The sequence below is a fragment of the Photinus pyralis genome, unplaced genomic scaffold (genome assembly GCF_008802855.1).
Source record: "Photinus pyralis isolate 1611_PpyrPB1 unplaced genomic scaffold, Ppyr1.3 Ppyr1.4_LG1, whole genome shotgun sequence".
NCBI classification, from domain to species: Eukaryota; Metazoa; Arthropoda; class Insecta; order Coleoptera; family Lampyridae; genus Photinus; species Photinus pyralis.
In genome coordinates this window covers 46,057,790-46,063,940 of record NW_022170249.1, presented here as the reverse complement: position 1 = coordinate 46,063,940, position 6,151 = coordinate 46,057,790, and positions in this window count along the sequence as shown.

The following is a 6,151-nucleotide window of genomic DNA, read 5'->3' as shown; positions in this document are numbered from 1 at the left end:
TTTATACATCGGAGTAGGCTGGCTATAATAAAAAAAACAAAAGAATACCAGAAAGTAAACAAGTGTCAAAAATTAGATAATTATTTGCTGCAAGTATACTTTTGATACAAAATAAGATTAATTAAAAAGGCGAATTTCGAACAAATGAACTAATTTCTTTAGATAAATACGGAGAGCCGCAACTTTATAGGTATCAAAAGAGCCGCAGGTTGCCGACCCCTGATAGCCCAGGCATTTTAGGTTTTGACCCTACGAAAAATAACGTAAATCTGAAAGTTGGCACAGTTGTTCTATTTGATGCTCTGAACAACATATAAAAAGTCCCAAGAGTTCCCATGTCGGCTTCCTTGAAGTTCGGGCTTTCGAAAGTCCGAACTCTTGAAATCTGCACGACGCCACTATAATTATATCCTAGCGAACGAACGGAACAAGTCCCAGAGTCGCGGGAGGGCTTAAATTAAATTAAAGGTTAGTAACCAGGCTATCTTTTGATATTTTTTGCAAGTGCCAGTGACAACTTCCGGCCAGACAGGAAGTGGAAAAAGACCGCGAAACTTGACAAAAAAATCGGTTTTTGTTTTTTGTTTGGACATAGGTGCGATTTAGCGTCCGATATCGGAAAAATGACCAAAACAAATGTTGTAGAGCGTAGTTTTAACTTTAAAACCGTACCCTTTGCGTTGAAATCCGACCAATAGGAGGGGAGCTACAAACCGTTAAGTGCGATCCCACGCGCCGCTCGCCGTTGCGCGACTTGCCTGAGAGGTGCACCAGATCGACCAGATACGGTTGGCTTAATAGCGGCGCATCTCTGACTTATTCGTATTTTGACTGTGAGCGTTTTAGACTTTTGGGATGTGTTTAGTGCGTAAATTTTGAGGGAAACTGTACTGTATTTTTTTCTAAACAAAACAATCCAAATTAAAAATTTTTGAGTAAACTTCGTCGTAAAACAAAGGGGGTTCGGGAACATTATTATATATAACATTATAACATTATTACAGCTCCTGCCTCTACAATGCCCGGTTTGTTGAACGTGAACGCAATATTTTGTAGGTGTGGGTTTTCTAAAAGCTTCCATGACTTCTTTTTTCCTTGGTTGTACAGCGCCGATGTATTTTCGCAGCCCGTTATCGCACGAAGGAATAGGCGCGAAAAAAGACTGCCTACTATTCCTTCATGCGATAAAGGGTTGCGATACTACATCGGCGCTGTACAACCAAGGAAAAAAGAAGGCATGGAAGCTTTTAGAAAACCCACACCTACAAAATCTTGCATTCACGTTCAACAAACCGGCCACACCAAAAGAATCCATCGTATCAGCTGGTGAAAAATGTATTGTCCAATCTCTACGGCAGTAAAGAAGACAATCAAAGCCTGGACGATCTCCAAATTCACCTCTATGCTCGCGCAGTAGCAAAGCAAAGCAAAGCTACGTTTGATCTAGCTACATTGCCGCCAACAACCGCCGCTGCCGAGCAACACAGTTTGCGGACGTACTTGCAAGTGAGATATGGAATCTGATTGTACAGTAGTTTTTAGAAAGATTTAGTTAATTCTATTTCTTATTTTCCTTACTTTAGGTTCACGAATGGCCATCGAACAGTCTCTTGCCAACGGATTGGGGCTGGAAAAAAATGGGGCCCACACTTGTTCCAAATACGACAAGTCTGCCACCAGCACCAGACGAACATCTACATTTGATTTCTTGCGCTTGCCAGCAAGGTTGTTTTAACCGCTGTTCGTGCCGCTCTGCCAACCTACACTGCACTTTAATGTGCGCGCATTGTAGAGGCAGGAGCTGTAATAATGTTATATATAATAATGTTCCCGAACCCCCTTTGTTTTACGACGAAGTTTACTCAAAAATTTTTAATTTGGATTGTTTTGTTTAGAAAAAAATACAGTACAGTTTCCCTCAAAATTTACGCACTAAACACATTCCAAAAGTCTAAAACGCTCACAGTCAAAATACAAATAAGTCAGAGATGCGCCGCTATTAAGCCAACCGTATCTGGTCGATCTGGTGCACCTCTCAGGCAAGTCGCGCAACGGCGAGCGGCGCGTGGGATCGCACTTAACGGTTTGTAGCTCCCCTCCTATTGGTCGGATTTCAACGCAAAGGGTACGGTTTTAAAGTTAAAACTACGCTCTACAACATTTGTTTTGGTCATTTTTCCGATATCGGACGCTAAACCGCACCTATGTCCAAACAAAAAACAAAAACCGATTTTTTTGTCAAGTTTCGCGGTCTTTTTCCACTTCCTGTCTGGCCGGAAGTTGTCACTGGCACTTGCAAAAAATATCAAAAGATAGCCTGGTTACTAACCTTTAATTTAAGCCCTCCCGCGACTCTGGGACTTGTTCCGTTCGTTCGCTAGGATATAATTATAGTGGCGTCGTGCAGATTTCAAGAGTTCGGACTTTCGAAAGCCCGAACTTCAAGGAAGCCGACATGGGAACTCTTGGGACTTTTTATATGTTGTTCAGGGCATCAAATAGAACAACTGTGCCAACTTTCAGATTTACGTTATTTTTCGTAGGGTTGACCCCATTTCTGATCTAAAATGCCTGGGCTATGATCTAGGATCACACGTCACACCTGGCAATTTTGATACAAAATAAAAAGGTCGTTAACCTCTTTTCTTTTAAATTCTGACGTTTGAAATTTGTTCTCAATGGTTAATCGATAACTTATCGATAATTATCGATTAATAGATAGTCAATCGATAAATTTAAAAAAAATGGTCGACCGGTCAACAAAAAAAGAATTTTTTGCGCATGGGATTTACACAATATATATTCTGACTATAATAAGCAAAAATAAATAAAAAGTGCGATTAAGACATCGAAAATATTTGCTTTTACAAAAGTTACAGCGATTTGATTGAAAGCTTTCAGGGGCGAAAATTAAAGCTGGAATCTTTGTTTTCCCTAAAAAAAAAAAGAAAAATGGAGGGTGATATTTTTCCGCGGTTACTTAGCAAAGAGGAAAAAAAATCCTGGAACAGTTTTAAGGCAATAGTCCATGGTTTCCCGTTCAGTGTTTCCTGGGAAACCATAGAGCTGAAAATTATGACGAGCTGACAGGATTTGGTTTTGTATCATGGGGTATAGAATGTCTCTGAAGAATAAAGATGCACAGGTTACATTCTCATTTAGATCAATTTAAGGATAATATGGGAGCTTATTCGGAATAAGGACAACACTTTCTCGAGACAATGGAACTTAGGCACCTTCCCAAGGCCAGGAAGTTGGAAGCATGATGGAAGATCAGATTCAGTTGAACATGACAAAAACAGCAAAACTGTTCCATTTTTAAACATTTAGACTCTAAGATAAACAAATTATAAATGTAGAAACGTTACCATTTAATAAATCATGCCTATGTAAGTAGGATTCTATAGGTATTTTTTATTATTTTTTGGTTTTTTGCATTTTTTTCACACAAAAACAAATACATAACCATTTTTTGTTCTAATTCTTATTTGTGGCTATAGAAGCAATAAAAATAATGTATATATGTCCCATGCGCAAAAATGCTGTAGATCGGTGTAATTTATCGAAAATGTTAAAGGATTGGTCGATAAACCTATAATTACCGATAATCTATCGATTAATCTCACAACTAAACTATTAAGATAGATAATTATCGAGAGAATTTTTAACGACATAAACTTTTCAATGTTTAGGTATACCTACCAGTTTACTTCCAACAAAAGCGATGTAAGAGCATTGTTGAGTTGCCATATGATCACAATTCACAACCTACTGCTGTACTCATTTTTGAGGATTATCGTCCACTTGATCACCTTTGATTTCAGACAACTTGAGCATCAAAAGATCCTGTTTTATTTAAATTATCTCTCGCAATATCAATACCAAAAAAACAAAAATGTTAGCGAGTGTACGCATGGATGATGTAATATATCGATTGAGAATATATATCGATGAGATTTATGAAAAAGTATCGATAGTTTTCTCTTGATAATTTCCGCTACTTATTTATTAATCGATAAATATCAGAGATAGACAATTTTCGTGGCAATAATAATCGATTATTATCAGCAGCTAACAATCATTATTAATTATTTTCAAAAGTTATCGATAATTATAAAAAGTTATCGATAATTATCAAACGTTATCGATCATTATCGAAAATTAGCCTTACGATTTATCGATAATTGTCGATTATTATCGAAAGTTAACGATAAGTGATTAAAGTTATCGATAATTATCGATAGTTATCAATTAATGATTAATCGATAATTATCAGACTGAACAGACTTATCGATAAATCGATAACAATTTCATTTATCGCTCAGCTCTAGTAGGTATACGAATTCACGTAAACTGGGACCGATTTATTTGTGCACAATGCTGCATGGTTATAAAAAAAGCTGATTCGCGAAATTTAGTTATCAAATGTGAATGTGGAAATGATGTAGCTGCCTGCTTGCAACGGACAATATTTTGCCTTAAAATTTTTTTGATCGTTTTTTAATAACAAAATCTCCCGCTTTCAGTAAAAATGTGGAACCTGCCTATTTTACTGCCTGTGAATAGAATGTATGAAATTGCATTCCTTCAAGGACAAGGACTGCAAGCTTCGTTCGTCTAAATGTATTATTATTTACATTACAAATTTACGCAATGCTTCTTAAGGGATCTATTTTTAGAACATTCCAATCCTATTTATAAAACCATTCCAATGATAACACAAAAAACATCCGGAGTTCCTGACATCTGACGATTAAAAAGGAAAATATTCGAATGGTCAAAATAAATGGTTTGTAATGCTGCCATCTAATGTCAATGTAACGCTCCACTTTCGATCGCCCACGGACTTTCAAACGATCGAACTGCTCCTAGCGGCGGCCAGTTGGCACATGGTCACAAACTGTTATATGGGATCCGCGCTTCTGATAGTTATAAATTCAATGGTAGAGGATTATACGCAGGGGAGCAATCGACATAATTAGGACCTACCTTATTACCCTAATTCGAAATTTTTTGCTCTTTTATTAGACCAACACTCCTAAAAATGGTAGAACAAAAAATAATTACCTATTAAACATTTGATGACACTTGATTTTTAAAGTTACTAACGTAATGTTGTTTGTAGAACAAAGGGACAGCACACAGTGGCAATACAAAATAAATAAAGAGCATTTGAGTAATAATTAAGTGTTAATTTAGTAGTTCCCACAGTTGGAAACTTAGTAAAACTCTACAGCAGGTTCTCCTAGCTACATATATGCCCTCAGCCCTATATCCAAAAATTGAATGAGTCCTAAAGCTTGCGCTTCTTCATTAATTTTTTTCTCAGCAATCATAATACATAAGAGGATGGAATTAACTACTTTGTTTAGGTTTTTGGTATTCAGAATCAATGAGGAAATGAGGAACGGGAGTGTGTGGAAGGAAAGAATAGGATGACTTTGAAGGTACATACTACAATTGGGTGGTGGGAATAAACCGAAGGACACCAAGATTCATATTAGAGGAAGAAATAAAAATGGAGAAGATAAGCATAGAATCGGGACGCAGGGCAGTAAGATTCAAAGAAAGGAGATAAAGATAAAGTGAATGCGAGAAAGGGGGGTTAGCGGCGAGGATGAACACAAAAGAAATTTGTTGGGAACAAAGGAAAAACTAAACTGATACGGGGGGGGGGGGAAGGTGGAGAGAAATAGGGAAAAGGATGGAAGGAGAACTTGCAAAAAGGGACAAAGATGTACACTGTACAGGTTCACCTACGGAGAGAGAGGATGGAGAACTCGAGAGGAAACGAATGGTACAGTGAGCTGATAACGGAGGAGGTGCTGAAGTATCTGACAGAAGAAGGGAAGAAAATCATTAAAATAGTTACAAGGTTCAGATGGTTCAGAAAATACACGCGTCAATCTCAAATCTCTCTATAAATAAGAAAGTTGACATTGCGCAATCTAAACATCGTCAAGATTTGCCTTGGTTGAGGTGCCAAAGCAACCAGCTACCAATAATACAGTCCACTACTTCAAAGTGCGACATTAATAAATTAAACAATATAACGTGTATGAATTTTATATAATGCCATAATCAAACCATGAAACCACCATACACAATACTGGCTATTCGAGCCGGATAATTAAAAATACTCATCATAGAA